At 44.2% G+C, this 17,544-nt stretch overlaps 1 long non-coding RNA gene across 1 annotated transcript; it reads left to right on the top strand.

Annotated features, from left to right (window-relative positions):
- The first annotated feature begins 532 nt into the window (after positions 1–532).
- On the top strand, positions 533–15,425 carry LOC145880025 (uncharacterized). The gene is made up of 3 exons (XR_014392909.1): positions 533–1,222; positions 1,905–2,030; positions 9,918–15,425. It is a non-coding gene; the product is annotated as an uncharacterized LOC145880025 (long non-coding RNA).
- Positions 15,426–17,544: the final 2,119 nt, after the last annotated feature.

Genomic DNA, 17,544 nt, shown 5'->3' with positions numbered 1-17,544 from the left:
TCATTGTGATCAGCCTCAAACCTCCCCCTGTTTTTATAAGAATGGATTTGTCCGTCTCAGAAAAGGCTTCCAAATGTGCCCTTTGTCAGAACTGTAGCTGCATGGTTGTGGAACAGATTTAGTATGAAGTTAACCATCTAAGGTTACAGTAGCATTGTGCAAATGTGTTTTAATCATGCACTAGATGTGTGTAGGGCCCTGGAATGATGATTGGCGAATGTGTGTGTGTGTGCTACAGGAGATCATTGGTCATACTATTGATCGTCTCTCTCGCTCGCTCTCTCACACACACACACATCGTGTCGAACCTGTGATAAAAGTGCGTCTTCCTTACTTCGGTACGTCCCTATATCCTCTCTCTCTCTCTCTCTCTCTCTCTCTCTCTCTCTCTCTCTCTCTCTCTCTCTCTCTCTCTCTCTCTCTCTCTCTCTCTCTCTCTCTCTCTCTGCTGCTGCTGCTGCTGCTGCTGCTGCTGCTGCTGCTGCTGCTATTTCTAAAGCTAGATCCTCCCCTTCAGAGCGACTGTGCCAGGAGGAGGAGGGCTTTTACTACTCTGGGGAGTTTAACCCTCTGCCACTGTCTCTCGGCGCTGCAAGCAATTCCAGCTACTAAATACCCTGCAACAAGTAGCTTTTTGGCCTCCGCCGTTTGACTTTCGATTTGGTAGCCCTTTTGGAAATGTTCGTGGACTTTTTTCCTGCAGCAGATTCCATCATTTTGTATATTATTTGGAGTTATTGCGCATTGCGTTTGTATAAGTGTTTCGGTAGCTACTGTTTTTAACGTACTCCACGGCATGTTGCATTGGCTCTTCGCCATGTCGTCCCTCTTTAGAAGATCAGGATGTGTTTCTTCATGCTGAAGATGAAGATGGCTGTGTTTTCGGTGACCGCTGTGCGTCTGTGGTGGCAATAGCTCGCTTAGTATCTCGTCACGTCGCTTTTCTTTTACTGCCTCTTTTCTTTCTTGCTAAGAGACACACACAAATACTCCTAGACTTTTTCACTCCTCTTACCATTTATGTCCCCCTCTCCCTTTCTCTCCCAATCCCTCTTTCTTTCTTCCTTTCTAACTTTCTCTCTCTAGCTGTCCCGCTCTCTTTCTCTCTCCCTCTCTTCCTCTTTCCTTCCTGTGTTAGGAGAGTAGGAGGGCGGTGCAGCAGTGGCAGAGGGTTTTTTGGGACAGGTGCCAATTTCAAACAAAAGACACAACAACGCAATGAGTGAGAGGCCTCCAAACGAAATAAAAAAATATGTTGCATGTTGAAACACAAGAAGGGATTTGTAGTGATCGTGTATTGTATGCTTGTGTGTGTGTGTGTGTGTACGTGCATGTGGGTGTGTATGTGTGCAAAAACTAACTCTTGCAGGATTCTGAGCATACGAGTGAGTGAGTGAGCGAGCAGAGATTTAGAATTCTCTCTCTCTCTTTCACTGTCTTTGAAGGCATTTGAGTTTCGTACCCTGAGGGAGGGGTGGTGGGTGAAAAGGGAAGAGGTCCTCCTTTTTGGTTGCTGTTAAATTATTCACATTCCCGGTCCAACCAACCCAAAGCAGAGACGAAACTGGCTGACTGGCTGTTAGCTGCTACCATTAGCATTCATCCAATATGCAATTTGTCTGTTTGCTAACATTCCTCATTCAAATACTTTTTAACTGCCAGATGTGGATGACCATGCGCATCCCAGGCACGACCATGGCCTCTTATTGTGGCGGGGCCCAGCACCGTGATAGACCCAGACCACGACAGACTAGGGGGTGACAGACAGAAAGACAACCCAGACATGATTCACTGAGCTGGGGGAAGGCAGCTCCCTCTCATCCCTCTCTGATTCTCACCGGGAGTCTGGATCTAACTAACTGGCTGACTGACTGTGGCTGCCCTCTGTCTGTCCCTCTCTACAGGATAACTACACTATGTTCTGGATCTACTACCCTGGTGGATAATAAGGCCTGTCTGGATTTCAACGCCCTGGATTTTGCATCCATAGTTGGTGTGTGATGCAACTGTCTACCCATGTCCGATTTGAGGTAAGTGGTACATTTCAAAGTGTGCTTCATTGCGTGAATGTGTGTCAACTAGTCCGATTAGATCAGCTATCTGAATACGTTATTTAGTGATTAAACTACACATAGAAGTGCACATTCTTTTAATATAGTTTGTTTTAGTTTAAGGATCTCAGACTCATGCAATGCAGAGATTGAATTCTCGATAATACACTATACAGCTAAACATCAGGAAATAACATACCACTTCCCCAAACAATGTTGTCAATTTGTACTTCGCTGAAGAAACTTCCAATGTAGTTTCCGATGTAGGTATAGTTCCTGCTTCCCTCATCGCTGTGTTTGCGATGGTCAGTGGTTGGGGTCAAAAGAGGGGGACAGTTTTTGAGGGACCAGAGCTGTGTGGTTGATGTAGTTTTGGGAGAGATGCCAGAGCATGGTAGCAGGGCTGTGTCTCTCTCCCAGAGTAGCTTTTCTGTTAACCACTACAGTTAAGAGAAAGCCATCAGAACGTGTAAATTCTTAATTCAAGCGCTTACAGATATTAGTTGTTTTTATTTTGTTTTTCATCCGTAAATGTGGAAGATAATCTAACAGTCACATAATTGTTTAATTATTGTTATCAATGTCTTTTTATAGTGTGCAAGTCAATTTACATTTTCCAACAACTGTTTAATTTAACTTTCAAATTATTATTTTTAATAGGTAGGCAGAACATATCTCTTGTCTTATTTCATGATCCATCGGTTCAATACATTTAATCGACAAACCATATATTATTTACTCAAGTGGTCTGTCACGTTACACATGTAATATAGCTACATTTCTATATGTACAATTTGGTTTATATAATTTCTTACAAAATACGGCCCTTTCAATGTTTTCTTCTATTAAATGAACGAGCAAATTATGCTATATCCATATAGGCTTCAAAAAATAATAGGCCCAAAAATCCATTGATAGTAGTTGTGGTATGTCCAGTGTTGACGCAGATTCTGATAGACCTTCACCAATAGCAGGAGGGTATTTTGATTTAACCAATAGCAGTTGAGTTAGAGGTAGCTGATTCATCACCAATAAAACCCACGAGAACCAACGTACATTAGATGTCCAATACTCTATTCTTCACCACATAACACTGGAACACTATAAGACGTAGAGAACATCGAAATAGATTATGTTTAGGCCTATAACATTTAGCTTTCTTTAACAAATATAAATTATCCTTCATACGGTAAGATACTAACTCTTATTTTATTATTGTAATGTAAAGTGTTGTTTCAATGCCATTAAGGGCAATCATACATTGTCTCGGAATACCGTATTAATAACTTTATCATAGGTGGTAACTATGGTCAGATGAGGGACAGTGTGTTGGACTAGAGAAGGGTGATGAAGATATGCACATGTAGGCACAGGGCGCATCCCCTCTGTCTCAGGCTTTTAGAGGCCTAGTGGAAAGGAACGAGCCGAAACGTAGGATCAGAATGTGTTTCCAGAATGTTCTAGAATTTGGCATTCTAGAAGGTGTTATAGTTGTCATTGTACCTTCACCATTACATCTCATCCAACGCCTAAATACAGAAAGACGATAGGAAATATCGTAAAAGAGGACACAGTGGATCGGCCCTACAAAGTTAGTGTGTGTGGGTATTTATAGTGGTATTGAAGTACATGTAAACATAAGATACATTTCAGACATACTGAGCCCATTCCTGGGTATGCCAAAGGGACTGCTTGTGTAAGCACACACACACACACACACACACACACACACACACACACACACACACACACACACACACACACACACACACACACACACACACACACACACACACACACACACACACACACACACACACACTGTCATGTAGAGGCAGCAAACACCCAAACACACTCGATGCCATGTGATCCACAATGGACCCTGGGTTAAATGATGAATGGAGTTCTCACGCCTCTGTAAAGGAGAGGAGGGCACAAACCCCTCCTTTTAGCATTCACATACACACACACACACAAAGCAAAATAAATTACACATTTGCACGCAAACATACACGCTATTTACACACACACTTATACACACACATGCGATCACACTCAAACATAAACACATTCCACACACTCAGAATGTGAAAAATGTGTAAGAAGAGACACTTAATTACCATATTTTCGACCCATATGTTTGTTAATACTCATATTGACAGAGAGAAGTGCGACACCACTGCATTTGTGTGAAAATTGATTGATGAGACAAACAGAGAACAGAAAGAAATGTAGACCAGGCTAAATTGCATTCAGACAATTTTTTAAGATTTGATTGCGAGGTTGTGTAAGTGTTTACGCGCACTTGTGTGTGAGAGAGAGATGGAGGGAGGGACAGATAGACGGAGGGAGAGCCAGAGGGAGGTAGTGAGGGACAGGGGGAGGGGGAGAGGGACAAATAAATGGTAATAAAGCTGGTTTTGTGGAGGGAATCTAAATGAAGGATTGAAACAAAAGAACTGTATACACTTGGGTTTGTGGGAAAATCTAACAGCTTATAGAAGTCCAAAGACTGTGTGTGGGTGTGTGTGTGTGTGTGTGTGTGTGTGTGTGTGTGTGTGTGTGTGGTGTGTGTGTGTGTGTGTGTGTGTGTGTGTGTGTGTGTGTGTGTGTGTGTGTGAGTGAGAGAGAGAGAGGAAGGAGCCAATAATAATAGTTAAGTCAATTCATGCATTATTTACATCAATATTTACATTATTCACAGTTATTTAATGGGGGTTTGCATGATAAAATATCTTATCAATTATAACAAAAAGTATTGCACTTACTTGGCCATTATTACATTGGCATAAACATGTCCGAACTTCAATTAGTACCTTAAAACACATTTACTTTTGCATGAAATTCTGGAAGTAAATATATTTTCTTCAATTGAGCAATAAAATTATGTTATAATTTTGAAGTGATAGCCTTTGCACATTCTTTATATTTACTTACTCTCACATACTGTTGAAGTCGGAAGTTTACATACACTTAGGTTGGAGTCATTAAAACTAGTTTTTCAAGCACTCCACAAATTTCTTGTTAACAAACTATAATTTTGGCAAGTCGGTTAGGACATCTACTTTGTGCATGACTCAAGTAATTTTTCCAACAATTGTTTACAGACAAATTATTTCACTTATAATTCACTGTATCGCAATTCCAGTTGGTCAGAAGTTTACATACACTAAGTTGACTGTGCCTATAAACAGCTTGGAAAATTCCAGAAAATTATGTCATGGCTTTAGAAGCTTCTGATAGTCTAATTGTCACGGTTGTCGTCGGTGAAGGAGGACCAATACGCAGCAGGTACGTGTATGCTCATCTTGATTTTTATTAACTACAAAAATGAACATACAAAATAACAAAACGAAACGAACGAACAACTACAAACAGTCTGGTAAAGCATACGGCCTACACACAGAACAATCACCCACAAATAACACATACAAACACACCCTAATATATGGGACTCTCAATCAAAGGCAGATAGACAACACCTGCCTTCAACTGAGAGTCCCAACCCCAATCAACCAAACATAGAAACACGCACACTAGACTAACCATAGAATTAACTAAACATAAACCAAAACCAGGAAATACTAAATCAAACACCCTTTACACAAACACACCACGCCGAACCACATAAAACAAATACCCCCTGCCACGCCCTGACCAAACTACAAAACAATTAACCTTATATACTGGCCAGGACGTGACACTAATTGACATCATTTGAGTCAATTGGAGGTGTACCTGTGGATGTATTTCAAGGCCTACCTTCAAACTCAGCGCCTCTTTGCTTGACATCATGGGAAAATCAAAAGAAATCAGCCAAGACCTCAGAAAATAAAATGTAGACTGGTTCATCCTTGGAAGCAATTTCCAAATGCCTGAAGGTACCGTGTTCATCTGTACAAACAATAGTACGCAAGTATAAACACCATGGGACCACTCAGCCATCATACCACTCAGGAAGGAAGCCGCATTCTGCTTCTTAGAGATGAACAAACATACTTTGGCGCGAAAAGTGCAAATCAATCCCAGGACAACAGCAAAGGACCTTGTGAAGATGCTGGAGGAAACAGATACTAAAGTATCTATATCCACAGTAAAACGAGTCATATATCGACCTAACCTGAAAGGCCGCTCAGCAAGGAAGAAGCCACTCTTCCAAAACCGCCATAAAAAAAGCCAGACTATGGTTTGCAGCTGCACATGGGGACAAAGATCGTACTTTTTGGAGAAATGCCCTCTGGTCTGATGAAACAAAAATAGAACTGTTTGGCCATAAATACCATTGTTATGTTTGGAAGAAAAAGGGGGAGGATTGCAAGCCAAAGAACACCATCCCAACCATGAAGCATGTGGGTGGCAGCATCATGTTGTGGGTGTGCTTTGCTGCAGGAGGGACTGGTGCACAAAATAGATGGCATCATGAGGTAGGAAAAGTATGTGGATATATTGAAGCAACATCTCAAGACATCAGTTAGGAAGTTAAAGCTTGGTCGCAAATGGGTCTTCCAAATGGACAATGACCCCAAGCATACTTCCAAAGTTGTGGCAAAATGGCTTAAGTACAACAAAGTCAAGGTATTGGAGTGGCCATCACAAAGCCCTGACCTCAAACGTATAGAACATTTGTGGGCAGCACTAAAAAAGCGTGTGTGAGCCTACAAACCTGACTCAGTTACACCAGCTCTGTCAGGAGGAATGATACCCATGGAGCTGGGAGGGGCAGTGCGCAGGGAGACCGGAGGGGGTTCCAGCTTGTGCACCATCTGTGGCCGCAGAGGTCACACTGCCGGTCGGTACTGGGTTGGTTCCTCTGAGTATCGAGGCAGCAGGCAGGGCACTCTGGTGTCACCCCAGGTGAGCGGGCACCATTCTCACCCAGAGCCCTCTGTCGCACATATGTTTGTGTATGTAACTTTTTCTGAGTTTTCCCCGCATTCCCAGCATAAGGCACTCATCGATTCAGGTGCGGCTGGGAATTTTATAGATAGATCGTTCGCCCATAGTTTAGGGATCCCCATTGTTCCCGTGGCTGTGCCTTTCCCCGTTCACGCCTTAGATAGTTGACCATTAGGGTCAGGGTTGATCAGGGAGGCCACCGCTCCTCTGGGCATGGTGAGGCAGGGGGGTCACAAGGAGAGAATTAGTCTCTTCCTTATTGACTCTCCTGCGTTTCCCGTGGTGCTAGGCCTACCCTGGTTAGTTTGTCATGACCCCACTGTTTCTTGGCAACATAGGGCTCTCACGGGGTGGTCACGAGGTGTTTAGGGGTTTCCGTTGGTGCAACTATGGTGGAGAGTCCAGACCAGGTCTCCACCGTGAGCATTCCCCCTGAATATGCTGATTTGGCTCTCGCCTTCTCCAAAAAGAAGGCGACTCAATTACCATCCCATCGACAGGGCGGTTGCGGGATAAATCTCCTGGTAGACGTTGCACTTCCCAGGAGTCACGTGTATCCCCTCTCACAGGCGGAGACGGAGGCTATGGAAACATATGTCTCCGAATCCCTGCGTCAGGGGTACATTCGGTCATCCACTTCACCCGCCTCCTCAAGTTTATTTTTTGTGAAGAAGAAGGAGGGAGGTCAGCGCCCGTGTATTAACTATCGAGCCCTAAACAAGATCACTGTGAAGTACAGCTACCCACTACCTCTCATAGCCACAGCGATTGAGTCAATGCACGGGGCGCGCTTCTTCACCAAACTAGATCTCAGGAGCGCTTACAACCTGGTGCATATCCAGGAGGGAGACGAGTGGAAGACGGCTTTCAGTATCACCTCAGGGCACGATGAGTACCTCGTCATGCCGTACGGGTTGATGAATGCTCCATCAGTCTTCCGGGCCTTTGTAGAAGAGATTTTCAGGGACCTGCACGGGCAGGGTGTAGTGGTGTATATTGATGACATTCTGATATACTCCGCTACACGCGCCGAGCATGTGTCCCTGGTGCGCAGGGTGCTTTGTCGCCTGTTGGAGCATGACCTGTACGTCAAGGCTGAGAAGTGCCTGTTCTTCCAGCAGTCCGTCTTCTTCCTAGGGCACCACATTTTCACCTCAGGGGCGGAGATGGAGAGTGACCGCATTTCAACGGTGCGTAATTGGCCAACTCCCACCACGGTAAAGGAGGTGCAGCGGTTCTTAGGGTTTGCCAACTACTACCGGAGGTTAATCCAGGGTTTTGGTCAGGTAGCGGCTCCCATTACCTCACTGCTGAAGGGGGGCCCGGTGCATTTGCAGTGGTCGGCTGAGGCGGACAGGGCTTTTGGTCACCTGAGGTCTCTGTTTACCTCGGCTCCCGTGCTGGCCCAACCGGATCCCTCTTTGGCGTTCATAGTGGAGGTGGACGCGTCCGAGGCTGGGATAGGAGCTGTGCTCTCTCAGCGCTCGGGTACGCCACCGAAGCTCCGCCCCTGTGCCTTCTTCTTGAATAAGCTCAGCCCGGCGGTGCAAAACTATGATGTGGGGGTCCGGGAGCTGTTGGCTGTCATCAAGGCTTTGAAGGCATGGAGACATTGGCTTGAGGGGGCTGAACACCCTTTCCTCATCTGGACTGACCACCGCAATCTGGAGTACATCCGGGCAGCGAGGAGATTGAACCCTCGCAAGGCAAGGTGGGCCATGTTTTTCACCCGTTTTGTGTTTACCCTTTCCTACAGACCAGGCTCCCAGAACGTGAAGGCAGATGCATTGTCCCGGCTGTATGACACAGAGGAGCGGCCCATGGATCCCACTCCCATACTCCCGCCACCTGCCTGGTGGCACCGGTAGTGTGGGAGCTGGACGCGGACATTGAGCAGGCGTTACGTGCAGAGCCCGCTCCCGTCCAGTGTCCCGCTGGGCGTCTGTACATCCCGTCTGCTGTTCGTGACCGGTTGGTCTATTGGGCCCACACGTCACCCTCCTCTGGTCATCCTGGGATTGGTCGGACAGTGTGCTGTTTGAGCGGGAGGTACTTGTGGCCTACCTTGGCTAAGGACGTGAGGGTTTATGTTTCCTCCTGCTCGGTGAGCGCCCAGTGTAAGGCTCCTAGTCACCTGCCCAGAGGGAAGCTACACCCCTTACCCATTCCACAACGGCCTTGGTCGCACCTGTCTGTGGATTTTCTAACCGATGTCCCCCCCTCACAGGGTAACACCGTGATCCTGGTCGTTGTGGATCAGTTCTCGAAGTCCTGTCGTCTCCTCCCTCTGCCCGGTCTCCCTACGGCCCTACAGACTGCGGAGGCCTTGTTTACGCACGTCTTCCGGCACTACGGGGTGCCTGAGGATATAGTGTCTGATTGAGGTCCCCAATTCACTTCTAGGGTCTGGAAGGCATTCATGGAACGTCTGGGGGTCTCGCTCCGCCTTACTTCAGGGTTTCACCCCGAGAGTAATGGGCAGGTGGAGAGAGTAAACCAGGATGTGGGCAGGTTTCTGCGGTCCTATTGCCAGGACTGGCCGGGGGAGTGGGCGGCGTTCGTGCCCTGGGCCGAGATGGCACAAAACTCGCTTCGACACTCCTCCACCAACCTCTCTCCCTTCCAGTGCATACTGGGGTACCAGCCGGTTCTGGCACCTTGGCACCTTGGAGTCAGACCGAGGCTCTTATGGTGGACGACTGGTTCAGGCACGCGGAGGAGACATGGGAAGCTGTCCATGTTCACCTTCACCGGCCGTGCTGCGCCAAAACGAGAATGCAGATCGCCACCACAGTGAGAACGGGTCTGGCTCTCGACCCGAAACCTTCCCCTCAGCTTACCCTGCCGGAAGCTGGGTCCGCGGTTTGTGGGGCCATTTAAAGTCCTGAGGAGAGTGAATGAGGTTTGTTATAGGTTACAGCTTCCCCCCAATTACCGTATTAACCCCTCGTTCCATGTGTCTCTCCTCAGGCCGGTGGTGGCTGGCCCGCTCCAGGAGTCTGAGGTGCGGGAGGTTCCTCCGCCCCTTCTGGACATCGAGGGGGCCCTGGGGTACTCCGTTCGCTCCATACTGGATTCGAGATGTCGGGCGAGGGGCCTTCAGTATCTTGTGGGAGGGGTATGGTCTGGAGGAAAGGTGCTGGGTTCCGGTCGAGGAAGTGTTGGACCCTTTAATGCTGCAGGAGTTCCCCCGTGTTCGTCCAGATCACCCTATGCCTCGCGTCAAGGGGGGGGGGGGGGGGGTACTGTCACGACGAAGTCGGTCCCTCTCCTTGTTCGGGTGACGTTCGGCGGTTGACGTCACCGGTCTTCTAACCATCGCCGATCCACCTTTCATTTTCCATTTGTTTTGTCTTGTCTTCCCACACACCTGGTTTCAATTCAATCAATTACATGTTGTGTATTTAACCCTCTGTTCCCCCCATGTCCTTGTCCGGTATTGTTTATTGTAAGTGCTTGTGCACGTTATGCCTGGTGTGTGTCGGGTTTTGTACCCATTTATTGATTGTTCTGTTTTCCTGTGGGTTTTATTATTAAACTGCGCCATTGGAAACACAGTTTTTGCTTTCCTGTGTCTGACTTCTGTGCCGCCAGTACGCACCCCTTACAGTTTCTGGTTTGTTTAAAGATATTATGTTGACTTCTATTCATCTATATAGATTTGTTTTGTGTTTTACTGCTATAGTGAATTAATAAAAGTTTTGCCCTGTTATTTCAGTCATAATACATGAATGACTCTTTATGATTAGAAATAACTTCAGTTATGAAGGTCATAGATAAGAAAATGAGGACATAAATCAGGATACACCCAGAGGAAAGACAGAATAACAGACATATTTTTATTCAAGTTTTAAATAGACATTTATAGTAATAACCCACACGATCTGCGAACTTCAGTATGTGGGCCAAAATAGCAATGCTCAATACAGAAAGTTTTTTTCTGGACAGAGAGACGAGAGAGAGCGAGCGTTTACTTTGTGCAGCCACTCGGGCCAGTAACTGTCTTGATATACTGTAGTCCATTTTGGTACAGTATTCTGAGGCCTGATCACTTCAGCATATGGGAATTCAGTCCTAATTATATATTTGAGCAGAGGTTTGGGGAAAGCATAGGCCTGGGAGTGCTCCTGTACCAGTCAACATAAAGTGAACTTGCACTCGGCAGACAAACTATATACAAACTATATGCCAGTTTTTACTAAATCAAACAGCAATACATTTTCTCTGTATTTGACCAATGTTGCTCTTATTTAATTGAATTTCTGTGCCAAGTTCTATTTGCTACATTGCTGAAAGCATTTGTTTCTGTGTTTGTGGTTTGCTTGACAAGTGTTATTGTACTTTCAGACTTTTAGAAGACTGTAAGTCGTTTAAAGTTGTTGTTTTATTTTTGCAGGTTGATTGGATCTGGGGGTGACGTGTAGAGACGGAACAGACCCTGGATTAAAGGTGTAATTATGTTTAATTTAAATAGCATTTTCTTGGTTCTTAAGATTATTAATGTACAGTTTATAATTTGGTTTAGCTTATTAATGTACAGTTTATCATTTGGTTTGGTATTTGGTTTGCTTTTCATTGTATGATTTTCATTGTACACTAAGTAAAATCAATGGCACTTATGTAGCTCCTTGGTTTAGCCTGAAAAGAAAAGCATCTTGTCTCGTTTTATCCGTAGCCTGCAGTTACACAAAGTTAGTCAAATGTTTATGGTGCAGTTGTTGTTTGTTTTGAATGCACCCTCGCATTCACAGTATGAGAGAAAAAATCTCAGCTAATAGACAGTGGTTACAGTAATGTTAGTGATCTGTACAGTACAGTAGAAGCGGCCCATACCCTGAATCTGCCAAAGAAATCAGTGAAAGAGGTAAAGTAAATCCAGTACCTCAAAGGTCAGATGAAGATGAAGAGACAGCGGACTGCGGTTGGCTCCCTGAGAAACAGTAGACAGTGCACCACAGTGGGTTGGCACCCTAAACTACACAAAGTCCCAATTGTCAGTGGGGTGCACTGCAGACAGCACTCAATAGACCCACAAGGCCTACGGCTCCAGTAAAAGTGCCACCTGTTGGCCGTTTTGTAATATACAGCAGATTGACTTTGCTAGTTCTAGAATCATGCTTTTGTGATGAGTAACCTTGCCTGAGAGCTGTAGACTTGTGTTAGCTCCCTTAGTGAATGCCCAGCCTTTACCTCAGTGGGCTAACACAGTCTTTTGGCATGCTGGAGACCCAGGTTCGAACTACAGCCATTCAATATTAGTGTCACATGTTCAAAACATTTCCACTAAAATGGCCTGCCCTTCTTCACCCCGAAGAATGATGTCTGTAAATGGAAATTGATGATGTGACATTAGAAATGGTACAATATTTGGGCTGTGAGTTTTGTGAGAGTATCCTTACCCTCAGGACACTCTCACAAGTCGTGAAGTTCATGCACGGTTCAGCTCTTCTTCTCTACAATGGAGAATGAATCCTCTCCATCAATATAAATCAAAATGAAAGCCACTGTCTGTGGAGTGGCGGCCTCGTCTCGGCCTCGCTGGCCTAGCGGGAGGTTGCACAAAGCTAGAGGCCGAGCCAGAGTATTGAAAGTGTGACACCTAAAGTTGCACCTCTACATATTAGTATAATACGCAGTTTCCTGCACACAGACCAGACCTAGTCCTGAACTAAAAAAAGCATTCTCAATGGAGAATCTCTATTGAAAGCTTTTTTTAGTCCAGGAAACCGAACCAATATAACCTAATACAAATACATATTATAACCTATTAATATAATAGTATAACCCTATTAGTTAATATGGTCTCACCCATCCAGGTTGGAATAGGAGGAGTAGCAATGGACTGACAGTGGATTGCTACAGAGGGATACACTGTAACTGTGCCAAAAAATGTTAGAAACAGTGGTTCAGTCTATTTACTTCATTTGCCATAGGGTTGTGTGTGTCCAAACATTAGATTGATCTCAGCTAAAGAGTGCATTTCAGGACACTGGCTGAGTGTGACAATGTGATTTCTCTTCTCAGTCAAAACATATACACTGAGTGTACAACACATTAGGAACACCTTCCTAATAGTGAGTTGAGTTACACCCACATCCCCCCTTTTGCCTTTAGAACAGCCTCAATTCATCGGACATGGACACTACAAGGTGTCGTCAGTGTTCCACAGGGATGCTGGCCCATGTTGACTCCAATGCTTCCCACAGTTGTGTCGGGTTGGCTAGATGTCCTTTGAGTGGTGGACCAATCTTGATACACACAGGAAACTGTTGAGTGTGAAAAACTCAGCAGCACTGCAGTTCTTGACACAAACTGGTGCGCCTGGCACCTACTACCATACCCCATTCAAAGGCACTTAAATATGTTGTCTTGCCTAGTCACCCTCTGAATGGCAGATATATACAATCTATGTCTCAATTGTCTCAAGGCTTAAAAATTCTTCTTTAACCTGACTCCTCCCCTTCATCTACACTGATTGAAGTGGATTTAACAAATTACATCAATAAGGGATCATAGCTTTCACCTGGATTCACCTAGTCAGTGCTAGTCATGGAAAGAGCAGGTGTTATTCATGTTTTGTACACTCAGTGTACATTGATACATATTGTTAAGATACATTGACACAAATAATTCAACTATAAGCAACACTGTTTTACCCCACCGCTGTGTAAAATGGGCCATGGTTTACTTGACAAAGAGACATAGATCCGCGACATTGGAATTGTTTCAGCAACACATCAATCACTTGTTCAAGTGATTCCATTTGTATTTAAAAAAAAATATCCTCAGAGACTGAAGGACAGGGAGTACTGGATTTGTGTGGCATTTATGTGATCCCTGTCCTCCTACAAAATAGCTACAAGCTGATGTGAGAGAATGTGTGTGTGTGTGTGTGTGTGTGTGTGTGTGTGTGTGTGTGTGTGTGTGTGTGTGTGTGTGTGTGTGTGTGTGTGTGTGTGTGTGTGTGTGTGTGTGTGTGTGTGTGTGTGTAAGTCACGACTATGCATCAATCTCACTCCTCCTGAGGCCTGTGACTCACCTTTGTGGTTGTGACCCCCCGTCTCCCCCATTCTGAGGTAAACCACAGTGCTGCCCACAGCCTATGTCACAGAGAAAACTCCCAGCGTTAACCACAACATTTCACCTCTCGTCTCACCCTCTCCACACCTCCAACACTAAACCACCACCAGATTTAATACCGCCCTACTTGAGTCACTTGATAGTTTCCTAAAGTAACTCTCTAATATGGTCTTGATTTGTCACTGTTACATTTATAAACCTTTATAATATAGACAAAACTCTTGATTTGAGTCTTGGCAGTAACACACTTGCTTTTCGGCTTCACAGTGACGTCAACAACATAAGAAAAACAGAGATCCTCATAGCTCTAATATGTAATTATATGTAATCCTACGAAAAAATCAATAACATTTAATGTTAACTGTATTAAATGTGCCAAAATGTGAGGCTTGAGTAACTAAGCTGTGTGGAACAGAGATATCTGACCCTGATCTGGTCTGGTCTGCCTAGCTAAAATATAATCAAGGGCCTAGTTAATAATGTTGCAAGACAACAACACAGCAGGTGAACGCCTAGCTGTCCACTCAAGTAGCTGTTGTTAACACACTCTCCTCTTTTGGGTCTTACAGATGGTGTGAACCTGAGATGGGTCAAGGAGGAACAGGAGGCAAAATATGATGTTGACACATTGCACGCATTGCACGTGTGTGCGTGCTAGTCACCATTTCATGTCTGAGCTCTCACATGAGGATCTTTTTAAGGACCACTCGAACTGTTCGTTAGAGACAAACCAACTGTCCTTTGGTGTGAGGTAGTAGGTTGTATAGTTTTAGGGTCACTCCCAAGCTGTCAGATGACTATACAACATACTGTCTTTCCTGAAGTGGCTGTAATATCATCACAGACTCTTCACATGAAGAACCCTTGGCAAAAGCTGCAATGAAAATGTACCTTTCGTGCCTACATTATTACCATTCTTACAATATTATTACAATATTATTACATCATTTTATATTTGAACAGGAAATTACTTCAGGTTAATTCACATTTTCTGGTTGGACTCCATCTCTAACCAACTGGTCAACCGGACTGTGCCCGGTCGGTGGTTCATGGTGTTCGCACAGGTTGAGGTAGTAGGTTGTGTGGTTTCAGGGTTGTGATTTTGCCCCATCAGGAGTTAACTGTACAACCTACTGCCTTCCCTGAAGGGCAGCAACACAACATTACAAGCATGGCCACAATGGAGCTCACCGTCTACAGTGCTGTTTTTAAGTGGAGCGCAAAGTAAAGAAGGTAAGCTATCTCAAATCTTTGCCTTGGTACTACTGCACAACATCTGCTAAATAGAGTATTTTATGTCTTGGAATTTGGAAATAGGCCTATTGTTTATCAACCTTCAATTTTGTAGTAATGCATACTGTACTAAAAGTCATAATAAAAAGTGAGTAGTCTTAGTCACATATGTGTCGACTCCTTTTGGTTGTCAAGAATTGAAAGTATATAGTTATGCATGTTCCTAGAAATACTGTATGTGGCCATTTTTTATTCTGGACATGAAGACTGAAACATCTGCTGGGAGGATGGATCAATCAATACATAAAGAAGAATACATGTCAGGATTAAAATAATGTGTAACGAGACCAACATTTAGTAACGTTGTGTTTGAAAGTTGCAGGGACTTGAGTTAGGTGTTTGAAATCTACAGGGTTTGTGTCCTCACTCTCTTCTCAGCCAGATGCCATGGTATTTATAGCTTTTATGGTAAATAGAATATACACACAGCCAGCCCAGAGAGCCATTAGCCAGTGTATAGGGCAGATGGGCCCTCAGTCACAGATGCCCATGTCACTACTCCAGAATTTACGACTGTCGGCTTGCACAGGCACACACAGTCCCAGAAAGACAGAAGGAAACCTGGCCGCAGGGGGACATGAGGGTTTGAAGACTGCCTTTTCTGTGCAAAGACACACCATCTCCAACAGCACCCCATAACTATTTTAACTATTTATTTATTAAATGTGAATGAAGTGAGTTCATAGGGCGATCAGTTAATTGACAATGTCAATGACTTGCGAAGTTGCAAGGCTATTAATCAGGTAACAGCACTAGGTGGTGCTATAGATCATTGTATTTTCTGCAGCCAGGCAAGTTTTCCTTCCGTAATGATTTTAGAGACTGAATGAAAATACATTTGTAGAGATATATATAGCAGTAAATATAAAAGTAAATTCAGCCATTGCAGCCCAAAAGAGCCATCCATAATGATATGGTCAGGAAGCAAACTGTGGGTGCATTTTTGGAATGACCAGACTAGACCAACAAACAATGGTTGAGAGAAAGTTCAAAAGTGGACAGTCACTTTAGCCTACTGTCTGCTTCTGTTCACTTATAGTACAGTAGACTTGCCATTGTGGAGATTATATATTTAGTTTATGTCCACATCTCAGTGGTTTTCTGTCTTTTTTTCTTTAAAGCTTATTTCGAGATTGACTGCCAGAGTTGACAGTGAATGAATGACCCTAAAAACATGTTGGCCTATTCATGGAACATTTGTAAATGTCATACAGACACTTCACATTCATACATACACTGACTCCTCTTTCATTTGCTATCATGTGTTGTATATGGCTTGATGGCTACTTGGCCTTCATCTGTCATTGTGCTTTTAAATTGAACAAGACAAATTCCCTATTGTATTATTTTCTATTCAATTGCATATTGGACAGTGCTTTGCAATGCAATTAGTAGTGGGTGAAGGATTCTTTCTGTGGCAAGTTAACTTGGGGTTGATGAAACTGTAGGATTAATGAAAAGCTTTGACATGTCTCTGTGGAGCTGGCCAGCGGGCATTCTCAAATCTCAATTATCATTGTGGTTTAACAACAGGCTTTTAATCGAATGGAAATCTCAACTGCGTGGAACGGGCATCTCTCACTGAGACCTCTGATTTCCTATTCGCTGAAACCTTAGGTGTGTCAGGAGGTGTGTGCTTCTCCGGAGCTGTATTACTGCATCATTTTCGAAAGGGAGTGTGACAGTTTTGACAGAGTCAGTGGTGGACAGCACAGGCTTGTTTGTATCAAAGGGACTATAGGCACCTGCCCCCACCGATTTCACCTCTGACAGTTGTGTTCAGCACGCTTTGCAACCATATGGATTGGACAGTCATCGTTGAGGTATAAACTCTCTCTTACTAAACAATGTTGTTATGTAAAATTGTGATAATAGCCTACGCAGGATATACTGTTTGGATGAAGGAATTAAAAACTGCATGCTTTTAACCTCATTCTGATCGATTTAGATCAATATTTGTCTTTAGTGTCATGTTGAATTATAAAATTCACCATTAGTTGAGTAAAATTCTGGAAAGTAGAGAAGGCAAAAATGAGAAACTTAATACAAACAATTTTCTTCCTTTTTAAAATGTATATTCCTGTGTTCTGCATTGTATAATTCCCCACCTAATAAGCTAAAAAGTATCAGTTGTGCTTAGGGTGTTTATATTGTCACATACACCGGATAGGTGCAGTGAAATGTGTTGTTTTACAGGGTCAGCCATAGTAGTACAGCGCCACTG

Source organism: Salmo salar, chromosome 07, assembly GCF_965601325.2.
Source record: "Salmo salar chromosome 07, fSalSal1, whole genome shotgun sequence".
NCBI lineage: Eukaryota > Metazoa > Chordata > Actinopteri > Salmoniformes > Salmonidae > Salmo > Salmo salar.
The sequence above is the reverse complement of the archived record's forward strand: the minus strand, read 5'-3'. Positions and strand labels throughout refer to the sequence as shown.